This window comes from Rhinoderma darwinii, unplaced genomic scaffold (genome assembly GCF_050947455.1).
Source record: "Rhinoderma darwinii isolate aRhiDar2 unplaced genomic scaffold, aRhiDar2.hap1 Scaffold_788, whole genome shotgun sequence".
Taxonomy (NCBI): domain Eukaryota; kingdom Metazoa; phylum Chordata; class Amphibia; order Anura; family Rhinodermatidae; genus Rhinoderma; species Rhinoderma darwinii.
Window position 1 is genome coordinate 1 of NW_027464352.1, and position 19,480 is coordinate 19,480.

The 19,480-nt window shown below is 42.1% G+C and overlaps 86 pseudogenes; all 86 read right to left on the bottom strand.

Moving 5' to 3' along the window:
- Positions 1 to 274: 274 nt before the first annotated feature.
- Positions 275 to 393, bottom strand: LOC142731306 (5S ribosomal RNA; annotated as a pseudogene).
- A 67-nt stretch (positions 394 to 460) lies between these two features.
- Positions 461 to 579, bottom strand: LOC142731254 (5S ribosomal RNA; annotated as a pseudogene).
- A 67-nt stretch (positions 580 to 646) lies between these two features.
- LOC142731404 (5S ribosomal RNA) lies at positions 647 to 765 on the bottom strand (annotated as a pseudogene).
- Positions 766 to 832: 67 nt separating this feature from the next.
- On the bottom strand, positions 833 to 951 carry LOC142731363 (5S ribosomal RNA; annotated as a pseudogene).
- A 67-nt stretch (positions 952 to 1,018) lies between these two features.
- LOC142731046 (5S ribosomal RNA) lies at positions 1,019 to 1,137 on the bottom strand (annotated as a pseudogene).
- A 67-nt stretch (positions 1,138 to 1,204) lies between these two features.
- Positions 1,205 to 1,323, bottom strand: LOC142731047 (5S ribosomal RNA; annotated as a pseudogene).
- Positions 1,324 to 1,576: 253 nt separating this feature from the next.
- LOC142731139 (5S ribosomal RNA) lies at positions 1,577 to 1,695 on the bottom strand (annotated as a pseudogene).
- Positions 1,696 to 1,762: 67 nt separating this feature from the next.
- Positions 1,763 to 1,881, bottom strand: LOC142731048 (5S ribosomal RNA; annotated as a pseudogene).
- A 67-nt stretch (positions 1,882 to 1,948) lies between these two features.
- Positions 1,949 to 2,067, bottom strand: LOC142731106 (5S ribosomal RNA; annotated as a pseudogene).
- Positions 2,068 to 2,134: 67 nt separating this feature from the next.
- On the bottom strand, positions 2,135 to 2,253 carry LOC142731431 (5S ribosomal RNA; annotated as a pseudogene).
- Positions 2,254 to 2,320: 67 nt separating this feature from the next.
- Positions 2,321 to 2,439, bottom strand: LOC142731199 (5S ribosomal RNA; annotated as a pseudogene).
- A 67-nt stretch (positions 2,440 to 2,506) lies between these two features.
- LOC142731142 (5S ribosomal RNA) lies at positions 2,507 to 2,625 on the bottom strand (annotated as a pseudogene).
- A 67-nt stretch (positions 2,626 to 2,692) lies between these two features.
- LOC142731421 (5S ribosomal RNA) lies at positions 2,693 to 2,811 on the bottom strand (annotated as a pseudogene).
- Positions 2,812 to 2,878: 67 nt separating this feature from the next.
- LOC142731049 (5S ribosomal RNA) lies at positions 2,879 to 2,997 on the bottom strand (annotated as a pseudogene).
- A 68-nt stretch (positions 2,998 to 3,065) lies between these two features.
- On the bottom strand, positions 3,066 to 3,184 carry LOC142731402 (5S ribosomal RNA; annotated as a pseudogene).
- Positions 3,185 to 3,251: 67 nt separating this feature from the next.
- LOC142731255 (5S ribosomal RNA) lies at positions 3,252 to 3,370 on the bottom strand (annotated as a pseudogene).
- A 67-nt stretch (positions 3,371 to 3,437) lies between these two features.
- LOC142731027 (5S ribosomal RNA) lies at positions 3,438 to 3,556 on the bottom strand (annotated as a pseudogene).
- A 67-nt stretch (positions 3,557 to 3,623) lies between these two features.
- On the bottom strand, positions 3,624 to 3,742 carry LOC142731089 (5S ribosomal RNA; annotated as a pseudogene).
- A 67-nt stretch (positions 3,743 to 3,809) lies between these two features.
- Positions 3,810 to 3,928, bottom strand: LOC142731425 (5S ribosomal RNA; annotated as a pseudogene).
- Positions 3,929 to 3,995: 67 nt separating this feature from the next.
- Positions 3,996 to 4,114, bottom strand: LOC142731365 (5S ribosomal RNA; annotated as a pseudogene).
- Positions 4,115 to 4,367: 253 nt separating this feature from the next.
- On the bottom strand, positions 4,368 to 4,486 carry LOC142731050 (5S ribosomal RNA; annotated as a pseudogene).
- Positions 4,487 to 4,553: 67 nt separating this feature from the next.
- LOC142731143 (5S ribosomal RNA) lies at positions 4,554 to 4,672 on the bottom strand (annotated as a pseudogene).
- A 67-nt stretch (positions 4,673 to 4,739) lies between these two features.
- LOC142731267 (5S ribosomal RNA) lies at positions 4,740 to 4,858 on the bottom strand (annotated as a pseudogene).
- A 67-nt stretch (positions 4,859 to 4,925) lies between these two features.
- Positions 4,926 to 5,044, bottom strand: LOC142731372 (5S ribosomal RNA; annotated as a pseudogene).
- A 67-nt stretch (positions 5,045 to 5,111) lies between these two features.
- LOC142731341 (5S ribosomal RNA) lies at positions 5,112 to 5,230 on the bottom strand (annotated as a pseudogene).
- Positions 5,231 to 5,297: 67 nt separating this feature from the next.
- On the bottom strand, positions 5,298 to 5,416 carry LOC142731051 (5S ribosomal RNA; annotated as a pseudogene).
- A 67-nt stretch (positions 5,417 to 5,483) lies between these two features.
- LOC142731116 (5S ribosomal RNA) lies at positions 5,484 to 5,602 on the bottom strand (annotated as a pseudogene).
- A 67-nt stretch (positions 5,603 to 5,669) lies between these two features.
- Positions 5,670 to 5,788, bottom strand: LOC142731364 (5S ribosomal RNA; annotated as a pseudogene).
- Positions 5,789 to 5,855: 67 nt separating this feature from the next.
- On the bottom strand, positions 5,856 to 5,974 carry LOC142731343 (5S ribosomal RNA; annotated as a pseudogene).
- Positions 5,975 to 6,041: 67 nt separating this feature from the next.
- Positions 6,042 to 6,160, bottom strand: LOC142731339 (5S ribosomal RNA; annotated as a pseudogene).
- A 67-nt stretch (positions 6,161 to 6,227) lies between these two features.
- On the bottom strand, positions 6,228 to 6,346 carry LOC142731432 (5S ribosomal RNA; annotated as a pseudogene).
- Positions 6,347 to 6,413: 67 nt separating this feature from the next.
- LOC142731053 (5S ribosomal RNA) lies at positions 6,414 to 6,532 on the bottom strand (annotated as a pseudogene).
- Positions 6,533 to 6,599: 67 nt separating this feature from the next.
- On the bottom strand, positions 6,600 to 6,718 carry LOC142731398 (5S ribosomal RNA; annotated as a pseudogene).
- Positions 6,719 to 6,785: 67 nt separating this feature from the next.
- On the bottom strand, positions 6,786 to 6,904 carry LOC142731198 (5S ribosomal RNA; annotated as a pseudogene).
- A 67-nt stretch (positions 6,905 to 6,971) lies between these two features.
- LOC142731214 (5S ribosomal RNA) lies at positions 6,972 to 7,090 on the bottom strand (annotated as a pseudogene).
- A 67-nt stretch (positions 7,091 to 7,157) lies between these two features.
- Positions 7,158 to 7,276, bottom strand: LOC142731054 (5S ribosomal RNA; annotated as a pseudogene).
- A 67-nt stretch (positions 7,277 to 7,343) lies between these two features.
- On the bottom strand, positions 7,344 to 7,462 carry LOC142731333 (5S ribosomal RNA; annotated as a pseudogene).
- A 67-nt stretch (positions 7,463 to 7,529) lies between these two features.
- On the bottom strand, positions 7,530 to 7,648 carry LOC142731164 (5S ribosomal RNA; annotated as a pseudogene).
- Positions 7,649 to 7,715: 67 nt separating this feature from the next.
- LOC142731436 (5S ribosomal RNA) lies at positions 7,716 to 7,834 on the bottom strand (annotated as a pseudogene).
- A 67-nt stretch (positions 7,835 to 7,901) lies between these two features.
- LOC142731181 (5S ribosomal RNA) lies at positions 7,902 to 8,020 on the bottom strand (annotated as a pseudogene).
- Positions 8,021 to 8,087: 67 nt separating this feature from the next.
- Positions 8,088 to 8,206, bottom strand: LOC142731091 (5S ribosomal RNA; annotated as a pseudogene).
- Positions 8,207 to 8,273: 67 nt separating this feature from the next.
- Positions 8,274 to 8,392, bottom strand: LOC142731056 (5S ribosomal RNA; annotated as a pseudogene).
- Positions 8,393 to 8,459: 67 nt separating this feature from the next.
- Positions 8,460 to 8,578, bottom strand: LOC142731155 (5S ribosomal RNA; annotated as a pseudogene).
- Positions 8,579 to 8,645: 67 nt separating this feature from the next.
- On the bottom strand, positions 8,646 to 8,764 carry LOC142731165 (5S ribosomal RNA; annotated as a pseudogene).
- A 67-nt stretch (positions 8,765 to 8,831) lies between these two features.
- Positions 8,832 to 8,950, bottom strand: LOC142731228 (5S ribosomal RNA; annotated as a pseudogene).
- Positions 8,951 to 9,017: 67 nt separating this feature from the next.
- LOC142731088 (5S ribosomal RNA) lies at positions 9,018 to 9,136 on the bottom strand (annotated as a pseudogene).
- A 67-nt stretch (positions 9,137 to 9,203) lies between these two features.
- Positions 9,204 to 9,322, bottom strand: LOC142731208 (5S ribosomal RNA; annotated as a pseudogene).
- Positions 9,323 to 9,389: 67 nt separating this feature from the next.
- Positions 9,390 to 9,508, bottom strand: LOC142731037 (5S ribosomal RNA; annotated as a pseudogene).
- Positions 9,509 to 9,574: 66 nt separating this feature from the next.
- Positions 9,575 to 9,693, bottom strand: LOC142731156 (5S ribosomal RNA; annotated as a pseudogene).
- Positions 9,694 to 9,760: 67 nt separating this feature from the next.
- On the bottom strand, positions 9,761 to 9,879 carry LOC142731321 (5S ribosomal RNA; annotated as a pseudogene).
- Positions 9,880 to 9,946: 67 nt separating this feature from the next.
- LOC142731217 (5S ribosomal RNA) lies at positions 9,947 to 10,065 on the bottom strand (annotated as a pseudogene).
- A 67-nt stretch (positions 10,066 to 10,132) lies between these two features.
- LOC142731400 (5S ribosomal RNA) lies at positions 10,133 to 10,251 on the bottom strand (annotated as a pseudogene).
- Positions 10,252 to 10,318: 67 nt separating this feature from the next.
- LOC142731118 (5S ribosomal RNA) lies at positions 10,319 to 10,437 on the bottom strand (annotated as a pseudogene).
- Positions 10,438 to 10,690: 253 nt separating this feature from the next.
- Positions 10,691 to 10,809, bottom strand: LOC142731226 (5S ribosomal RNA; annotated as a pseudogene).
- A 67-nt stretch (positions 10,810 to 10,876) lies between these two features.
- LOC142731369 (5S ribosomal RNA) lies at positions 10,877 to 10,995 on the bottom strand (annotated as a pseudogene).
- A 253-nt stretch (positions 10,996 to 11,248) lies between these two features.
- On the bottom strand, positions 11,249 to 11,367 carry LOC142731102 (5S ribosomal RNA; annotated as a pseudogene).
- Positions 11,368 to 11,434: 67 nt separating this feature from the next.
- LOC142731157 (5S ribosomal RNA) lies at positions 11,435 to 11,553 on the bottom strand (annotated as a pseudogene).
- Positions 11,554 to 11,806: 253 nt separating this feature from the next.
- LOC142731035 (5S ribosomal RNA) lies at positions 11,807 to 11,925 on the bottom strand (annotated as a pseudogene).
- A 67-nt stretch (positions 11,926 to 11,992) lies between these two features.
- On the bottom strand, positions 11,993 to 12,111 carry LOC142731368 (5S ribosomal RNA; annotated as a pseudogene).
- A 67-nt stretch (positions 12,112 to 12,178) lies between these two features.
- On the bottom strand, positions 12,179 to 12,297 carry LOC142731238 (5S ribosomal RNA; annotated as a pseudogene).
- Positions 12,298 to 12,550: 253 nt separating this feature from the next.
- LOC142731319 (5S ribosomal RNA) lies at positions 12,551 to 12,669 on the bottom strand (annotated as a pseudogene).
- A 67-nt stretch (positions 12,670 to 12,736) lies between these two features.
- Positions 12,737 to 12,855, bottom strand: LOC142731326 (5S ribosomal RNA; annotated as a pseudogene).
- Positions 12,856 to 12,922: 67 nt separating this feature from the next.
- LOC142731178 (5S ribosomal RNA) lies at positions 12,923 to 13,041 on the bottom strand (annotated as a pseudogene).
- Positions 13,042 to 13,108: 67 nt separating this feature from the next.
- Positions 13,109 to 13,227, bottom strand: LOC142731251 (5S ribosomal RNA; annotated as a pseudogene).
- A 67-nt stretch (positions 13,228 to 13,294) lies between these two features.
- Positions 13,295 to 13,413, bottom strand: LOC142731249 (5S ribosomal RNA; annotated as a pseudogene).
- Positions 13,414 to 13,666: 253 nt separating this feature from the next.
- LOC142731120 (5S ribosomal RNA) lies at positions 13,667 to 13,785 on the bottom strand (annotated as a pseudogene).
- Positions 13,786 to 14,038: 253 nt separating this feature from the next.
- Positions 14,039 to 14,157, bottom strand: LOC142731264 (5S ribosomal RNA; annotated as a pseudogene).
- Positions 14,158 to 14,224: 67 nt separating this feature from the next.
- Positions 14,225 to 14,343, bottom strand: LOC142731370 (5S ribosomal RNA; annotated as a pseudogene).
- A 253-nt stretch (positions 14,344 to 14,596) lies between these two features.
- On the bottom strand, positions 14,597 to 14,715 carry LOC142731103 (5S ribosomal RNA; annotated as a pseudogene).
- A 67-nt stretch (positions 14,716 to 14,782) lies between these two features.
- On the bottom strand, positions 14,783 to 14,901 carry LOC142731158 (5S ribosomal RNA; annotated as a pseudogene).
- Positions 14,902 to 14,968: 67 nt separating this feature from the next.
- LOC142731322 (5S ribosomal RNA) lies at positions 14,969 to 15,087 on the bottom strand (annotated as a pseudogene).
- Positions 15,088 to 15,154: 67 nt separating this feature from the next.
- LOC142731036 (5S ribosomal RNA) lies at positions 15,155 to 15,273 on the bottom strand (annotated as a pseudogene).
- A 253-nt stretch (positions 15,274 to 15,526) lies between these two features.
- On the bottom strand, positions 15,527 to 15,645 carry LOC142731277 (5S ribosomal RNA; annotated as a pseudogene).
- A 253-nt stretch (positions 15,646 to 15,898) lies between these two features.
- LOC142731289 (5S ribosomal RNA) lies at positions 15,899 to 16,017 on the bottom strand (annotated as a pseudogene).
- A 67-nt stretch (positions 16,018 to 16,084) lies between these two features.
- Positions 16,085 to 16,203, bottom strand: LOC142731320 (5S ribosomal RNA; annotated as a pseudogene).
- A 67-nt stretch (positions 16,204 to 16,270) lies between these two features.
- Positions 16,271 to 16,389, bottom strand: LOC142731327 (5S ribosomal RNA; annotated as a pseudogene).
- Positions 16,390 to 16,456: 67 nt separating this feature from the next.
- LOC142731024 (5S ribosomal RNA) lies at positions 16,457 to 16,575 on the bottom strand (annotated as a pseudogene).
- Positions 16,576 to 17,868: 1,293 nt separating this feature from the next.
- LOC142731301 (5S ribosomal RNA) lies at positions 17,869 to 17,987 on the bottom strand (annotated as a pseudogene).
- A 67-nt stretch (positions 17,988 to 18,054) lies between these two features.
- LOC142731389 (5S ribosomal RNA) lies at positions 18,055 to 18,173 on the bottom strand (annotated as a pseudogene).
- Positions 18,174 to 18,240: 67 nt separating this feature from the next.
- On the bottom strand, positions 18,241 to 18,359 carry LOC142731127 (5S ribosomal RNA; annotated as a pseudogene).
- Positions 18,360 to 18,426: 67 nt separating this feature from the next.
- On the bottom strand, positions 18,427 to 18,545 carry LOC142731172 (5S ribosomal RNA; annotated as a pseudogene).
- A 67-nt stretch (positions 18,546 to 18,612) lies between these two features.
- Positions 18,613 to 18,731, bottom strand: LOC142731424 (5S ribosomal RNA; annotated as a pseudogene).
- A 67-nt stretch (positions 18,732 to 18,798) lies between these two features.
- Positions 18,799 to 18,917, bottom strand: LOC142731375 (5S ribosomal RNA; annotated as a pseudogene).
- Positions 18,918 to 18,984: 67 nt separating this feature from the next.
- Positions 18,985 to 19,103, bottom strand: LOC142731126 (5S ribosomal RNA; annotated as a pseudogene).
- A 67-nt stretch (positions 19,104 to 19,170) lies between these two features.
- Positions 19,171 to 19,289, bottom strand: LOC142731040 (5S ribosomal RNA; annotated as a pseudogene).
- Positions 19,290 to 19,356: 67 nt separating this feature from the next.
- LOC142731216 (5S ribosomal RNA) lies at positions 19,357 to 19,475 on the bottom strand (annotated as a pseudogene).
- Positions 19,476 to 19,480: the final 5 nt, after the last annotated feature.

The following is a 19,480-nucleotide window of genomic DNA, read 5'->3' on the forward strand; positions in this document are numbered from 1 at the left end:
CAGCTTAGAATGGCCATTGACGTTAAATGCTTTAATCCATAGTCCTATTTAATCTATTGTGAAACAAAATCTAACCGACATAATAAAAATTCAACCGCACCACGGATTGCCAGACAGTCTCCCACACTGGTACTAGCGAGGCCTTAAGCTGTGTAACTTCTGCGATCTGACGAGAGCAGGCACATTCAGCTTAGAATGGCCTTTGACATTAAATGCTTTAATCCATAGTCCTTTTTAATCGATTGTGAAACAAAATCTAAACAACATAATAATAAGTCAACCGCACCACGGATTCCCAGACAGTCTCCCACACTGGTACTAGCGAGGCCTTAAGCTGTGTAACTTCTGCGATCTGACGAGAGCACGCACATTCAGCTTAGAATGGCCATTGCCATTAAATGCTTTAATCCATAGTCCTTTTTAATCGATTGTGAAACAAAATCTAAACGACATAATAAAAAGTCAACCGCACCACAGATTCCCAGACAGTCTCCCACACTGGTACTAGCGAGGCCTTAAGCTGTGTAACTTCTGCGATCTGACGAGAGCAGTCACATTCAGCTTAGAATGGCCATTGACATTAAAAGCCTTAATCCATAGTCCTATTTAATCTATTGTGAAACAAAATCTAACCAACATAATAAAAAGTCAACCGCACCACGGATTCCCAGACAGTCTCCCACACTGGTACTAGCGAGGCGTTAAGCTGTGTAACTTCTGCGTTCTGACCAGAGCAGGCACATTCAGCTTAGAATGGCCATTGACGTTAAATGCTTTAATCCATAGTCCTATTTAATCTATTGTGAAACAAAATCTAAACGACATAATAAAAAGTCAACCGCACCACGGATTCCCAGACAGTCTCCCACACTGGTACTAGCGAGGCCTTAAGCTGTGTAACTTCTGCGATCCGACGAGAGAAGGCACATTCAGCTTAGAATGGCCATTGACATTAAATGCTTTAATCGATAGTCCTTTTTAATCGATTGTGAAACAAAATCTAAACGACGTAATAAAAAGTCAACCGCACCACGGATTCCCAGACAGTCTCCCACACTGGTACTAGCGAGGCCTTAAGCTGTGTAACTTCTGCGATCTGACGAGAGCAGGGACATTCAGCTTAGAATGGCCATTGACATTAAATGCTTTAATCCATAGTCCTTTTTAATCGATTGTGAAACAAAATCTAAACGACATAATAAAAAGTCAACCGCACCACGGATTCCCAGACAGTCTCCCACACTGGTACTAGCGAGGCCTTAAGCTGTGTAACTTCTGCGATCTGACGAGAGCAGGGACATTCAGCTTAGAATGGCCATTGACATTAAATGCTTTAATTCATAGTCCTTTTTAATCGATTGTGAAACAAAATCTAAACAACATAATAAAAATTCAACCGCACCACGGATTCCCAGACAGTCTGCCACACTGGTACTAGCGAGGCCTTAAGCTGTGTAACTTCTGCGTTCTGACGAGAGAAGGCACATTCAGCTTAGAATGGCCATTGACGTTAAATCCTTTAATCCATAGTCCTATTTAATCTATTGTGAAACAAAATCTAAACGACATAATAAAAAGTAAACTGCACCACGGATTCCCAGACAGTCTCCCACACTGGTACTAGCGAGGCCTTAAGCTGTGTAACTTCTGCGATCTGACGAGAGCAGGCACATTCAGCTTAGAATGGCCATTGACATTAAATGCTTTAATCCATAGTCCTTTTTAATCGATTGTGAAACAAAATCTAAACAACATAATAATAAGTCAACCGCACCACGGATTCCCAGACAGTCTCCCACACTGGTACTAGCGAGGCCTTAAGCTGTGTAACTTCTGCGATCTGACGAGAGCAGGGACATTCAGCTTAGAATGGCCATTGACATTAAATGCTTTAATCCATAGTCTTTTTTAATCGATTGTGAAACAAAATCTAAACGACATAATAAAAAGTCAACCGCACCACGGATTCCCAGACAGTCTCCCACACTGGTACTAGCGAGGCCTTAAGCTGTGTAACTTCTGCGTTCTGACGAGAGCAGACACATTCAGCTTAGAATGGCCATTGACGTTAAATGCTTTAATCCATAGTCCTATTTAATCTATTGTGAAAAAAAATCTAAACGACATAATAAAAAGTCAACCGCACCACGGATTCCCAGACAGTCTCCCACACTGGTACTAGCGAGGCGTTAAGCTGTGTAACTTCTGTGATCTAACGAGAGCAGGCACATTCAGCTTAGAATGGCCATTGACAGTAAATGCTTTAATCCATAGTCCTTTTTAATCGATTGTGAAACAAAATCTAAACGACATAATAAAAAGTCAACCGCACCACGGATTCCCAGAAAGTCTCCCACACTGGTACTAGCGAGGCCTTAAGCGGTGTAACTTCTGCGATCTGACGAGAGCAGGGACATTCAGCTTAGAATGGCCATTGACATAAAATGCTTTAATCCATAGTCCTTTTTAATCGATTGTGAAACAAAATCTAAACGACATAATAAAAATTCAACCGCACCACGGATTCCCAGACAGTCTCCCACACTGGTACTAGCGAGGCCTTAAGCTGTGTAACTTCTGCGATCTGACGAGAGCAGGCACATTCAGCTTAGAATGGCCATTGATGTTAAATGCTTTAATCCATAGTCCTATTTAATCTATTGTGAAACAAAATCTAAACGACATAATAGAAAGTCAACCGTACCACGGATTCCCAGACAGTCTCCCACACTGGTACTAGCGAGGCGTTAAGCTGTGTAACTTCTGCGATCTGACGAGAGCAGGGACATTCAGCTTAGAATGGCCATTGACATTAAATGCTTTAATCCATAGTCCTTTTTAATCGATTGTGAAACAAAATCTAAACGACATAATAAAAAGTCAACCGCACCACGGATTCCCAGACAGTCTCCCACACTGGTACTAGCGAGGCCTTAAGCTGTGTAACTTCTGCGATCTGACGAGAGCAGGGACATTCAGCTTAGAATGGCCATTGACATTAAATGCTTTAATCCATAGTCCTTTTTAATCGATTGTGAAACAAAATCTAAACGACATAATAAAAAGTTCAACTGCACCACGGATTCCCAGACAGTCTCCCACACTGGTACTAGCGAGGCCTTAAGCTGTGTAACTTCTGCGATCTGACGAGAGAAGGCACATTCAGCTTAGAATGGCCATTGACATTAAATGCTTTAATCCATAGTCCTTTTTAATCGATTGTGAAACAAAATCTAAACGACATAATAAAAAGTCAACCGCACCACAGATTCCCAGACAGTCTCCCACACTGGTACTAGCGAGGCCTTAAGCTGTGTAACTTCTGCGATCTGACGAGAGCAGTCACATTCAGCTTAGAATGGCCATTGACATTAAAAGCCTTAATCCATAGTCCTATTTAATCTATTGTGAAACAAAATCTAAACGACATAATAAAAAGTCAACCGCACCACGGATTCCCAGACAGTCTCCCACACTGGTACTAGCGAGGCCTTAAGCTGTGTAACTTCTGCGATCTGACGAGAGCAGGCACATCCAGCTTAGAATGGCCATTGACATTAAATGCTTTAATCCATAGTCCTTTTTAATCGATTGTGAAACAAAATCTAAACGACATAATAAAAAGTCAACCGCACCACGGATTCCCAGACAGTCTCCCACACTGGTACTAGCGAGGCCTTAAGCTGTGTAACTTCTGCGATCTGACGAGAGCAGGGACATTCAGCTTAGAATGGCTATTGACATTAAATGCTTTAATCCATAGTCCTTTTTAATCGATTGTGAAACAAAATCTAAACGACATATTAAAAATTCAACCGCACCACGGATTCCCAGACAGTCTCCCACACTGGTACTAGCGAGGGCTTAAGCTGTGTAACTTCTGCGATCTGACGAGAGCAAGCACATTCAGCTTAGAATGGCCATTGACGTTAAATGCTTTAATCCATAGTCCTATTTAATCTATTGTGAAACAAAATCTAAACGACATAATAAAAAGTCAACCGCACCACGGATTCCCAGACAGTCTCCCACACTGGTACTAGCGAGGCGTTAAGCTGTGTAACTTCTGCGATCTAACGAGAGCAGGGACATTCAGCTTAGAATGGCCATTGACGTTAAAGGCTTTAAACCATAGTCCTTTTTAATCGATTGTGAAACAAAATCTAAACGACATAATAAAAATTCAACCGCACCACGGATTCCGAGACAGTCTCCCACACTGGTACTAGCGAGGCCTTATGCTGTGTAACTTCTGCGTTCTGACCAGAGCAGGCACATTCAGCTTAGAATGGCCATTGACGTTAAATGCTTTAATCCATAGTCCTATTTAATCGATTGTGAAACAAAATCTAAACGACATAATAAAAAGTCAACCGCACCACGGATTCCCAGACAGTCTCCCACACTGGTACTAGCGAGGCCTTAAGCTGTGTAACTTCTGCGATCTGACGAGAGCAGGGACATTCAGCTTAGAATGGCCATTGACATAAAATGCTTTAATCCATAGTCCTTTTTAATCGATTGTGAAACAAAATCTAAACGACATAATAAAAATTCAACCGCACCACGGATTCCCAGACAGTCTCCCACACTGGTACTAGCGAGGCCTTAAGCTGTGTAACTTCTGCGATCTGACGAGAGCAGGCACATTCAGCTTAGAATGGCCATTGATGTTAAATGCTTTAATCCATAGTCCTATTTAATCTATTGTGAAACAAAATCTAAACGACATAATAAAAAGTCAACCGCACCACGGATTCCCAGACAGTCTCCCACACTGGTACTAGCGAGGCGTTAAGCTGTGTAACTTCTGCGATCTGACGAGAGCAGGCACATTCAGCTTAGAATGGCCATTGACATTAAAGGCTTTAATCCATAGTCCTTTTTAATCGATTGTGAAACAAAATCTAAACGACATAATAAAAATTCAACCGCACCACGGATTCCCAGACAGTCTCCCACACTGGTACTAGCGAGGCCTTAAGCTGTGTAACTTCTGCGTTCTGACGAGAGAAGGCACATTCAGCTTAGAATGGCCATTGACGTTAAATGCTTTAATCCATAGTCCTATTTAATCTATTGTGAAACAAAATCTAAACGACATAATAAAAAGGCAACTGCACCACGTATTCCCAGACAGTCTCCCACACTGGTACTAGCGAGTCCTTAAGCTGTGTAACTTCTGCGATCTGACGAGAGCAGGCACATTCAGCTTAGAATGGCCATTGACATTAAATGCTTTAATCCATAGTCCTTTTTAATCGATTGTGAAACAAAATCTAAACAACATAATAATAAGTCAACCGCACCACGGATTCCCAGACAGTCTCCCACACTGGTACTAGCGAGGCCTTAAGCTGTGTAACTTCTGCGATCTGACGAGAGCAGGGACATTCAGCTTAGAATGGCCATTGACATTAAATGCTTTAATCCATAGTCTTTTTTAATCGATTGTGAAACAAAATCTAAACGACATAATAAAAAGTCAACCGCACCACGGATTCCCAGACAGTCTCCCACACTGGTACTAGCGAGGCCTTAAGCTGTGTAACTTCTGCGTTCTGACGAGAGCAGGCACATTCAGCTTAGAATGGCCATTGACGTTAAATGCTTTAATCCATAGTCCTATTTAATCTATTGTGAAAAAAAATCTAAACGACATAATAAAAAGTCAACCGCACCGCGGATTCCCAGAGAGTCTCCCACACTGGTACTAGCGAGGCGTTAAGCTGTGTAACTTCTGCGATCAAACGAGAGCAGGCACATTCAGCTTAGAATGGCCATTGACAGTAAATGCTTTAATCCATAGTCCTTTTTAATCGATTGTGAAACAAAATCTAAACGACATAATAAAAAGTCAACCGCACCACGGATTCCCAGACAGTCTCCCACACTGGTACTAGCGAGGCCTTAAGCTGTGTAACTTCAGCGATCTGACGAGAGCAGGGACATTCATCTTAGAATGGCCATTGACATAAAATGCTTTAATCCATAGTCCTTTTTAATCGATTGTGAAACAAAATCTAAACGACATAATAAAAATTCAACTGCACCACGGATACCCAGACAGTCTCCCACACTGGTACTAGCGAGGCCTTAAGCTGTGTAACTTCTGCGATCTGACGAGAGCAGGCACATTCAGCTTAGAATGGCCATTGACGTTAAATGCTTTAATCCATAGTCCTATTTAATCTACTGTGAAACAAAATCTAAACGACATAATAAAAAGTCAACCGTACCACGGATTCCCAGACAGTCTCCCACACTGGTACTAGCGAGGCGTTAAGCTGTGTAACTTCTGCGATCTAACGAGAGCAGGGACATTCAGCTTAGAATGGCCATTGACATTAAATGCTTTAATCCATAGTCCTTTTTAATCGATTGTGAAACAAAATCTAAACGACATAATAAAAAGTCAACCGCACCACGGATTCCCAGACAGTCTCCCACACTGGTACTAGCGAGGCCTTAAGCTGTGTAACTTCTGCGATCTGACGAGAGCAGGGACATTCAGCTTAGAATGGCCATTGACATTAAGTGCTTTAATCCATAGTCCTTTTTAATCGATTGTGAAACAAAATCTAAACGACATAATAAAAATTCAACCGCACCACGGATTCCCAGACAGTCTCCCACAATGGTACTAGCGAGGCCTTAAGCTGTGTAACTTCTGCGTTCTGACGAGAGAAGGCACATTCAGCTTAGAATGGCCATTGACGTTAAATGCTTTAATCCATAGTCCTATTTAATCTATTGTGAAACAAAATCTAAACGACATAATAAAAAGTCAACCGCACTACGGATTCCCAGACAGTCTCCCACACTGGTACTAGCGAGGCCTTAAGCTGTGTAACTTCTGCGATCTGACGAGAGCAGGCACATTCAGCTTAGAATGGCCATTGACATTAAATGCTTTAATCCATAGTCCTTTTTAATCGATTGTGAAACAAAATCTAAACAACATAATAATAAGTCAACCGCACCACGGATTCCCAGACAGTCTCCCACACTGGTACTAGCGAGGCCTTAAGCTGTGTAACTTCTGCGATCTGACGAGAGCAGGCACATTCAGCTTAGAATGGCCATTGACATTAAATGCTTTAATCCATAGTCCTTTTTAATCGATTGTGAAACAAAATCTAAACGACATAATAAAAAGTCAACCGCACCACGGATTCCCAGACAGTCTCCCACACTGGTACTAGCGAGGCCTTAAGCTGTGTAACTTCTGCGATCTGACGAGAGCAGGGACATTCAGCTTAGAATGGCCATTGACATTAAATGCTTTAATCCATAGTCCTTTTTAATCGATTGTGAAACAAAATCTAAACGACATAATAAAAACTCAACCGCACCACGGATTCCCAGACAGTCTCCCACACTGGTACTAGCGAGGCCTTAAGCTGTGTAACTTCTGCGTTCTGACCAGAGCAGGCACATTCAGCTTAGAATGGCCATTGACGTTAAATGCTTTAATCCATAGTCCTATTTAATCTATTGTGAAACAAAATCGAAACGACATAATAAAAAGTCAACCGCACCACGGATTCCCAGACAGTCTCCCACACTGGTACTAGCGAGGCCTTAAGCTGTGTAACTTCTGCGTTCTGACCAGAGCAGGCACATTCAGCTTAGAATGGCCATTGACGTTAAATGCTTTAATCCATAGTCCTATTTAATCTATTGTGAAACAAAATCGAAACGACATAATAAAAAGTCAACCGCACCACGGATTCCCAGACAGTCTCCCACACTGGTACTAGCGAAGCGTTAAGCTGTGTAACTTCTGCGATCTAACGAGAGCAGGCACATTCAGCTTAGAATGGCCATTAACATTAAATGCTTTAATCCATAGTCCTTTTTAATCGATTGTGAAACAAAATCTAAACGACATAATAAAAAGTCAACCGCACCACGGATTCCCAGACAGTCTCCCACACTGGTACTAGCGAGGCCTTAAGCTGTGTAACTTCTGCGATCTGACGAGAGCAGGCACATTCAGCTTAGAATGGCCTTTGACATTAAATGCTTTAATCCATAGTCCTTTTTAATCGATTGTGAAACAAAATCTAAACGACATAATAAAAAGTCAACCGCACCACAGATTCCCAGACAGTCTCCCACACTGGTACTAGCGAGGCCTTAAGCTGTGTAACTTCTGCGATCTGACGAGAGCAGGCACATTCAGCTTAGAATGGCCATTGACATTAAATGCTTTAATCCATAGTCCTTTTTAATCGATTGTGAAACAAAATCTAAACGACATAATAAAAAGTCAACCGCACCACGGATTCCCAGACAGTCTCCCACACTGGTACTAGCGAGGCCTTAAGCTGTGTAACTTCTGCGATCTGACGAGAGCAGGGACATTCAGCTTAGAATGGCCATTGACATTAAATTCTTTAATCCATAGTCCTTTTTAATCGATTGTGAAACAAAATCTAAACGACATAATAAAAATTCAACCGCACCACGGATTCCCAGACAGTCTCCCACACTGGTACTAGCGAGGCCTTAAGCTGTGTAACTTCTGCGATCTGACGAGAGCAGGCACATTCAGCTTAGAATGGCCATTGACGTTAAATGTTTTAATCCATAGTCCTATTTAATCTATTGTGAAACAAAATCTAAACGACATAATAAAAAGTCAACCGCACCACGGATTCCCAGACAGTCTCCCACACTGGTACTAGCGAGGCCTTAAGCTGTGTAACTTCTGCGTTCTGACCAGAGCAGGCACATTCAGCTTAGAATGGCCATTGACATTAAATGCTTTAATCCATAGTCCTATTTAATCTATTGTGAAACAAAATCTAAACGACATAATAAAAAGTCAACCGCACCACGGATTCCTAGACAGTCTCCCACACTGGTACTAGCGAGGCCTTAAGCTGTGTAACTTCTTCGATCTGACGAGAGAAGGCACATTCAGCTTAGAATGGCCATTGACATTAAATGCTTTAATCCATAGTCCTTTTTAATCGATTGTGAAACAAAATCTAAACGACGTAATAAAAAGTCAACCGCACCACGGTTTCCCAGACAGTCTCCCACACTGGTACTAGCGAGGCCTTAAGCTGTGTAACTTCTGCGATCTGACGAGAGCAGGGACATTCAGCTTAGAATGGCCATTGACATTAAATGCTTTAATCCATAGTCCTTTTTAATCGATTGTGAAACAAAATCTAAACGACATAATAAAAATTCAACCGCACCACGGATTCCCAGACAGTCTCCCACACTGGTACTAGCGAGGCCTTAAGCTGTGTAACTTCTGCGATCTGACGAGAGCAGGGACATTCAGCTTAGAATGGCCATTGACCTTAAATGCTTTAATCCATAGTCCTTTTTAATCGATTGTGAAACAAAATCTAAACGACATAAAAAAAAGTCAACCGCACCACGGATTCCCAGACAGTCTCCCACACTGGTACTAGCGAGGCCTTAAGCTGTGTAATTTCTGCGATCTGACGAGAGCAGGGACATTCAGCTTAGAATGGCCATTGACATTAAATGCTTTAATCCATAGTCCTTTTTAATCGATTGTGAAACAAAATCTAAACGACATAATAAAATTCAACCGCACCACGGATTCCCAGACAGTCTCCCACACTGGTACTAGCGAGGCCTTAAGCTGTGTAACTTCTGCGATCTGACGAGAGCAGGCACATTCAGCTTAGAATGGCCATTGACGTTATATGCTTTAATCCATAGTCCTATTTAATCTATTGTGAAACAAAATCTAAACGACATAATAGAAAGTCAACCGCACCACGGATTCCCAGACAGTCTCCCACACTGGTACTAGCGAGGCGTTAAGCTGTGTAACTTCTGCGATCTAACGAGAGCAGGCACATTCAGCTTAGAATGGCCATTGACATTAAATGCTTTAATCCATAGTCCTTTTTAATCGATTGTGAAACAAAATCTAAACGACATAATAAAAAGTCAAACGCACCACGGATTCCCAGACAGTCTCCCACACTGGTACTAGCAAGGCCTTAAGCTGTGTAACTTCTGCGATCTGACGAGAGCAGGCACATTCAGCTTAGAATGGCCATTGACGTTATATGCTTTCATCCATAGTCCTATTTAATCTATTGTGAAACAAAATCTAAACGACATAATAAAAAGTCAACCGCACCACGGATTCCCGGACAGTCTCCCACACTGGTACTAGTGAGGCCTTAAGCTGTGTAACTTCAGCGATCTGACGAGAGCAGGCACATTCAGCTTAGAATGCCCATTGACACTAAATGCTTTAATCCATAGTCCTTTTTAATCGATTGTGAAACAAAATCTAAACGACATAATAAAAAGGCAACCGCACCACGGATTCCCAGACAGTCTCCCACACTGGTACTAGCGAGGCCTTAAGCTGTGTAACTTCTGCGATCTGACGAGAGCAGGCACATTCAGCTTAGAATGGCCATTGACGTTAGATGCTTTCATCCATAGTCCTATTTAATCTATTGTGAAACAAAATCTAAACGACATAATAAAAAGTCAACCGCACCACGGATTCCCAGACAGTCTCCCACACTGGTACTAGCGAGGCGTTAAGCTGTGTAACTTCTGCGATCTAACTAGAGCAGGCACATTCAGCTTAGAATGGCCATTGACATTAAATGCTTTAATCCATAGTCCTTTTTAATCGATTGTGAAACAAAATCTAAACGACATAATAAAAAGTCAACCGCACCACGGATTCCCAGACAGTCTCCCACACTGGTACTAGCGAGGCCTTAAGCTGTGTAACTTCTGCGATCTGACGAGAGCAGGCACATTCAGCTTAGAATGGCCATTGACATTAAAAGCCTTAATCCATAGTCCTATTTAATCTATTGTGAAACAAAATCTAAACAACATAATAAAAAGTCAACCGCGCCACGGATTCCCAGACAGTCTCCCACACTGGTACTAGGGAGGCCTTAAGCTGTGTAACTTCTGCGATCTGACGAGAGCAGGGACATTCAGCTTAGAATGGCCATCGACATTAAAGGCTTTAATCCATAGTCCTTTTTAATCGATTGTGAAACAAAATCTAAACGACATAATAAAAATTCAACCGCACCACGGAGTCCCAGACAGTCTCCCACACTGGTACTAGCGAGGCCTTAAGCTGTGTAACTTCTGCGATCTGACGAGAGCAGGCACATTCAGCTTAGAATTGCCATTGACCTTAAATGCTTTAATCCATAGTCCTTTTTAATCGATTGTGAAACAAAATCTAAACGACATAATAAAAAGTCAACCGCACCACGGATTCCCAGACAGTCTCCCACACTGGTACTAGCGAGGCCTTAAGCTGTGTAATTTCTGCGATCTGACGAGAGCAGGGACATTCAGCTTAGAATGACCATTGACATTAAATGCTTTAATCCATAGTCCTTTTTAATCGATTGTGAAACAAAATCTAAACGACATAATAAAAATTCAACCGCACCACGGATTCCCAGACAGTCTCCCACACTGGTACTAGCGAGGCCTTAAGCTGTGTAACTTCTGCGATCTGACGAGAGCAGGCACATTCAGCTTAGAATGGCCATTGACGTTATATGCTTTAATCCATAGTCCTATTTAATCTATTGTGAAACAAAATCTAAACGACATAATAAAAAGTCAACCGCACCACAGATTCCCAGACATTCTCCCACACTGGTACTAGCGAGGCGTTAAGCTGTGTAACTTCTGCGATCTAACGAGAGCAGGCACATTCAGCTTAGAATGGCCATTGACATTAAATGCTTTAATCCATAGTCCTTTTTAATCGATTGTGAAACAAAATCTAAACGACATAATAAAAAGTCAAACGCACCACGGATTCCCAGACAGTCTCCCACACTGGTACTAGCGAGGCCTTAAGCTGTGTAACTTCTGCGATCTGACGAGAGCAGGCACATTCAGCTTAGAATGGCCTTTGACATTAAAAGCCTTAATCCATAGTCCTATTTAATCTATTGTGAAACAAAATCTAAACAACATAATAAAAAGTCAACCTCACCACGGATTCCCAGACAGTCTCCCACACTGGTACTAAGGAGGCCTTAAGCTGTGTAACTTCTGCGATCTGACGAGAGCAGGGACATTCAGCTTAGAATGGCCATTGACATTAAAGGCTTTAATCCATAGTCCTTTTTAATCGATTGTGAAACAAAATCTAAACGACATAATAAAAAGTCAACCGCACCACGGATTCCCAGACAGTCTCCCACACTGGTACTAGCGAGGCCTTAAGCTGTGTAACTTCTGCGATCTGACGAGAGCAGGCACATTCAGCTTAGAATGGCCATTGACGTTAAATGCTTCAATCCATAGTCCTATTTAATCTATTGTGAAACAAAATCTAAACGACATAATAAAAAGTCAACCGCACTACGGATTCCCAGACAGTCTCCCACACTGGTACTAGCGAGGCGTTAAGCTGTGTAACTTCTGCGATCTAACGAGAGCAGGGACATTCAGCTTAGAATGGCCATTGACGTTAAAGGCTTTAATCCATAGTCCTATTTAATCTATTGTGAAACAAAATCTAAACGACATAATAAAAAGTCAACCGCACCACGGATTCCCAGACAGTCTCCCACACTGGTACTAGCGAGGCCTTAAGCTGTGTAACTTCTGCGATCTGACGAGAGGAGGCACATTCAGCTTAGAATGGCCATTGACATTAAATGCTTTAATCCATAGTCCTTTTTAATCGATTGTGAAACAAAATCTAAACGACATAATAAAAATTCAACCGCACCACGGATTCCCAGACAGTCTCCCACACTGGTACTAGCGAGGACTTAAGCTGTGTAACTTCTGCGATCTGACGAGAGCAGGCACATTCAGCTTAGAATGGCCATTGACATTAAATCCTTTAATCCATAGTCCTATTTAATCTATTGTGAAACAAAATCTAAACTACATAATAAAAAGTCAACAGCACCACGGATTCCCAGACAGTCTCCCACACTGGTACTAGCGAGGCGTTAAGCTGCGTAACTTCTGCGATCTAACGAGAGCAGGTACATTCAGCTTAGAATGGCCATTGACATTAAATGCTTTAATCCATAGTCCTTTTTAATCGATTGTGAAACAAAATCTAAACGACATAATAAAAAGTCAACCGCACCACGGATTCCCAGACAGTCTCCCACACTGGTACTAGCGAGGCCTTAAGCTGTGTAACTTCTGCGATCTGACGAGAGCAGGCACATTCAGCTTAGAATGGCCATTGACATTAAAAGCTTTAATCCATAGTCCTATTTAATCTATTGTGAAACAAAATCTAAACAACATAATAAAAAGTCAACCGCACCACGGATTCCCAGACAGTCTCCCACACTGGTACTAGCGAGGGCTTAAGCTGTGTAACTTCTGCGATCTGACGAGAGCAGGGACATTCAGCTTAGAATGGCCATTGACATTAAATGCTTTAATCCATAGTCCTTTTTAATCGATTGTGAAACAAAATCTAAACGACATAATAAAAATTCAACCGCACCACGGATTCCCAGACAGTCTCCCACACTGGTACTAGCGAGGCCTTAAGCTGTGTAACTTCTGCGATCTGACGAGAGGAGGGACATTCAGCTTAGAATGGCCATTGACATTAAATGCTTTAATCCATAGTCCTTTTTAATCGATTGTGAAACAAAATCTAAACGACATAATAAAAAGGCAACCGCACCACGGATTCCCAGACAGTCTCCCACACTGGTACTAGCGAGGCCTTAAGCTGTGTAACTTCTGCGATCTGACGAGAGCAGGCACATTCAGCTTAGAATGGCCATTGACGTTAGATGCTTTCATCCATAGTCCTATTTAATCTATTGTGAAACAAAATCTAAACGACATAATAAAAAGTCAACCGCACCACGGATTCCCAGACAGTCTCCCACACTGGTACTAGCGAGGCGTTAAGCTGTGTAACTTCTGCGATCTAACTAGAGCAGGCACATTCAGCTTAGAATGGCCATTGACATTAAATGCTTTAATCCATAGTCCTTTTTAATCGATTGTGAAACAAAATCTAAACGACATAATAAAAAGTCAACCGCACCACGGATTCCCAGACAGTCTCCCACACTGGTACTAGCGAGGCCTTAAGCTGTGTAACTTCTGCGATCTGACGAGAGCAGGCACATTCAGCTTAGAATGGCCATTGACATTAAAAGCCTTAATCCATAGTCCTATTTAATCTATTGTGAAACAAAATCTAAACAACATAATAAAAAGTCAACCGCGCCACGGATTCCCAGACAGTCTCCCACACTGGTACTAGGGAGGCCTTAAGCTGTGTAACTTCTGCGATCTGACGAGAGCAGGGACATTCAGCTTAGAATGGCCATCGACATTAAAGGCTTTAATCCATAGTCCTTTTTAATCGATTGTGAAACAAAATCTAAACGACATAATAAAAATTCAACCGCACCACGGAGTCCCAGACAGTCTCCCACACTGGTACTAGCGAGGCCTTAAGCTGTGTAACTTCTGCGATCTGACGAGAGCAGGCACATTCAGCTTAGAATTGCCATTGACCTTAAGTGCTTTAATCCATAGTCCTTTTTAATCGATTGTGAAACAAAATCTAAACGACATAATAAAAAGTCAACCGCACCACGGATTCCCAGACAGTCTCCCACACTGGTACTAGCGAGGCCTTAAGCTGTGTAATTTCTGCGATCTGACGAGAGCAGGGACATTCAGCTTAGAATGACCATTGACATTAAATGCTTTAATCCATAGTCCTTTTTAATCGATTGTGAAACAAAATCTAAACGACATAATAAAAATTCAACCGCACCACGGATTCCCAGACAGTCTCCCACACTGGTACTAGCGAGGCCTTAAGCTGTGTAACTTCTGCGATCTGACGAGAGCAGGCACATTCAGCTTAGAATGGCCATTGACGTTATATGCTTTAATCCATAGTCCTATTTAATCTATTGTGAAACAAAATCTAAACGACATAATAAAAAGTCAACCGCACCACGGATTCCCAGACAGTCTCCCACACTGGTACTAGCGAGGCGTTAAGCTGTGTAACTTCTGCGATCTAACGAGAGCAGGCACATTCAGCTTAGAATGGCCATTGACATTAAATGCTTTAATCCATAGTCCTTTTTAATCGATTGTGAAACAAAATCTAAACGACATAATAAAAAGTCAAACGCACCACGGATTCCCAGACAGTCTCCCACACTGGTACTAGCGAGGCCTTAAGCTGTGTAACTTCTGCGATCTGACGAGAGCAGGCACATTCAGCTTAGAATGGCCTTTGACATTAAAAGCCTTAATCCATAGTCCTATTTAATCTATTGTGAAACAAAATCTAAACAACATAATAAAAAGTCAACCTCACCACGGATTCCCAGACAGTCTCCCACACTGGTACTAAGGAGGCCTTAAGCTGTGTAACTTTTGCGATCTGACGAGAGCAGGGACATTCAGCTTAGAATGGCCATTGACATTAAAGCCTTTAATCCATAGTCCTTTTTAATCGATTGTGAAACAAAATCTAAACGACATAATAAAAAGTCAACCGCACCACGGATTCCCAGACAGTCTCCCACACTGGTACTAGCGAGGCCTTAAGCTGTGTAACTTCTGCGATCTGACGAGAGCAGGCACATTCAGCTTAGAATGGCCATTGACGTTAAATGCTTTAATCCATAGTCCTATTTAATCTATTGTGAAACAAAATCTAAACGACATAATAAAAAGTCAACCGCACTACGGATTCCCAGACAGTCTCCCACACTGGTACTAGCGAGGCGTTAAGCTGTGTAACTTCTGCGATCTAACGAGAGCAGGGACATTCAGCTTAGAATGGCCATTGACGTTAAAAGCTTTAATCCATAGTCCTATTTAATCTATTGTGAAACAAAATCTAAACGACATAATAAAAAGTCAACCGCACCACGGATTCCCAGACAGTCTCCCACACTGGTACTAGCGAGGCCTTAAGCTGTGTAACTTCTGCGATCTGACGAGAGCAGGCACATTCAGCTTAGAATGGCCATTGACATTAAATCCTTTAATCCATAGTACTTTTTAATCGATTGTGAAACAAAATCTAAACGACATAATAAAAAGTCAACCGCACCACGGATTCCCAGACAGTCTCCCACACTGGTACTAGCGAGGCCTTAAGCTGTGTAACTTCTGCGATCTGACGAGAGGAGGCACATTCAGCTTAGAATGGCCATTGACATTAAATGCTTTAATCCATAGTCCTTTTTAATCGATTGTGAAACAAAATCTAAACGACATAATAAAAATTCAACCGCACCACGGATTCCCAGACAGTCTCCCACACTGGTACTAGCGAGGACTTAAGCTGTGTAACTTCTGCGATCTGACGAGAGCAGGCACATTCAGCTTAGAATGGCCATTGACATTAAATCCTTTAATCCATAGTCCTATTTAATCTATTGTGAAACAAAATCTAAACTACATAATAAAAAGTCAACAGCACCACGGATTCCCAGACAGTCTCCCACACTGGTACTAGCGAGGCCTTAAGCTGTGTAACTTCTGCGATCTGACGAGAGCAGGCACATTCAGCTTAGAATGGCCATTGACATTAAAAGCTTTAATCCATAGTCCTATTTAATCTATTGTGAAACAAAATCTAAACAACATAATAAAAAGTCAACCGCACCACGGATTCCCAGACAGTCTCCCACACTGGTACTAGCGAGGGCTTAAAGGAACAGTGTCATCACAAATATTTTATTTATATGTTAAAGATGTTAGTGCCTTAATATAAACGTTTATTTTCATTTGTGTGTTTGTGTTTTACTGTTTCTTTTTTTCACACTTTTTCTTCCCTATGGGGGCTGCCATTTTTTGTTCCATTTCTGTGTGTGTCGATTAACGACACACACAGACATGGAATACGGCAGCCACAGTCCCATAGGGACTGCGAACGGCTCCCGTCCCATTGACTGCCGTGTACGGCGTCTGTGTGGGAACTGCGCATGCGCCGCTCCCACACAGTCCTATTCGAAATTGGCGCCGTCCGGCGCCATTTTCCTGTGGACCGGAAGTCGCGGCCGGACAGTAATATTACTACTTCCGGTCGCGGCTTCCGGACAAGTGCACATGGGACAGCGGCAGCAAAGGGAGCGGACGGGCCGCGGCGGCAGGAGCAGGTAAGCGATTTCAATGTATGTTAGTGTTTGTGTGTGTTTACTACTGCATGTAAACCTACTACACTGTGGGTTACCTCAAAAAATGGCGACACACAGTGTAGGAGGTTAAACCTTTCAAACCCCTCGTTTATCCCGGCACTAGCCAGGATAAAGGAGGGGGGGATGCTGAGCGCTCACTAGAGCGATAGCTTTTAACCCAATGTTGCAATGCTGCAATTTTGGGAACTAGCTCCAAACAGCTCCATCTAGTGGCCAAAAATGGGTAGTATTATAAATTTGAAAAAATTTATAATATTTCCTGACTCGCGAAAAAAATAAAAAAAATTTGAACAATGTTTTATCACCCACACACTAAATGTTTAAATTTTAAAAAAAAAACATGTTTTTGGGGCGACACCATGCCTTTAAGCTGTGTAACTTCTGCGATCTGACGAGAGCAGGGACATTCAGCTTAGAATGGCCATTGACATTAAATGCTTTAATCCATAGTCCTTTTTAATCGATTGTGAAACAAAATCTAAACGACATAATAAAAATTCAACCGCACCACGGATTCCCAGACAGTCTCCCACACTGGTACTAGCGAGGCCTTAAGCTGTGTAACTTCTGCGATCTGACGAGAGGAGGGACATTCAGCTTAGAATGGCCATTGACATTAAATGCTTTAATCCATAGTCCTATTTAATCTATTGTGAAACAAAATCTAAACAACATAATAAAAAGTCAACCGCACCACGGATTCCCAGACAGTCTCCCACACTGGTACTAGCGAGGCCTTAAGCTGTGTAACTTCTGCGATCTGACGAGAGCAGGCACATTCAGCTTAGAATGGCCATTGACATTAAAAGCCTTAATCCATAGTCCTATTTAATCTATTGTGAAACAAAATCTAAACAACATAATAAAAAGTCAACCGCACCACGGATTCCCAGACAGTCTCCCAAACTGGTACTAGCGAGGCCTTAAGCTGTGTAACTTCTGCGATCTGACGAGAGGAGGGACATTCAGCTTAGAATGGCCATTGACATTAGATGCTTTAATCCATAGTCCTATTTAATCTATTGTGAAACAAAATCTAAACAACATAATAAAAAGTCAACCGCACCACGGATTCCCAGACAGTCTCCCACACTGGTACTAGCGAGGCCTTAAGCTGTGTAACTTCTGCGATCTGACGAGAGCAGGCACATTCAGCTTGGAATGGCCATTGACATTAAATGCTTTAATCCATAGTCCTTTTTAATCGATTGTGAAACAAAATCTAAACGACATAATAAAAAGTCAACCGCACCACGGATTCCCAGACAGTCTCCCACACTGGTACTAGCGAGGCCTTAAGCTGTGTAACTTCTGCGATCTGACGAGGGCAGGCACATTCAGCTTAGAATGGCCATTGACATTAAAAGCCTTAATCCATAGTCCTATTTAATCTATTGTGAAACAAAATCTAAACAACATAATAAAAAGTCAACCGCACCACGGATGCCCAGACAGTCTCCCACACTGGTACTAGCGAGGGCTTAAGCTGTGTAACTTCTGCGATCTGACGAGAGCAGGGACATTCAGCTTAGAATGGCCATTGACATCAAATGCTTTAATCCATAATCCTTTTTAATCGATTGTGAAACAAAATCTAAACGACATAATAAAAATTCAACCGCACCACGGATTCCCAGACAGTCTCCCACACTGGTACTAGCGAGGCCTTAAGCTGTGTAACTTCTGCGTTCTGACGAGAGAAGGCACATTCAGCTTAGAATGGCCATTGACGTTAAATGCTTTAATCCATAGTCCTATTTAATCTATTGTGAAACAAAATCTAAACGACATAATAAAAATTCAACCGCACCACGGATTCCCAGACAGTCTCCCATACTGGTACTAGCGAGGCCTTAAGCTGTGTAACTTCTGCGATCTGACGAGAGCAGGCACATTCAGCTTAGAATGGCCATTGACATTAAAAGCCTTAATCCATAGTCCTATTTAATCTATTGTGAAACAAAATCTAAACAACATAATAAAAAGTCAACCGCACCACGGATTCCCAGACAGTCTCCCAAACTGGTACTAGCGAGGCCTTAAGCTGTGTAACTTCTGCGATCTGACGAGAGCAGGCACATTCAGCTTAGAATGGCCATTGACGTTAAATGCTTTAATCCATAGTCCTATTTAATCTATTGTGAAACAAAATCTAAACGACATAATAAAAAGTCAACCGCACCACGGATTCCCAGACAGTCTCCCACACTGGTACTAGCGAGGCCTTAAGCTGTGCAACTTCTGCGATCTGACGAGAGCAGGCACATTCAGCTTAGAATGGCCATTGACATTAA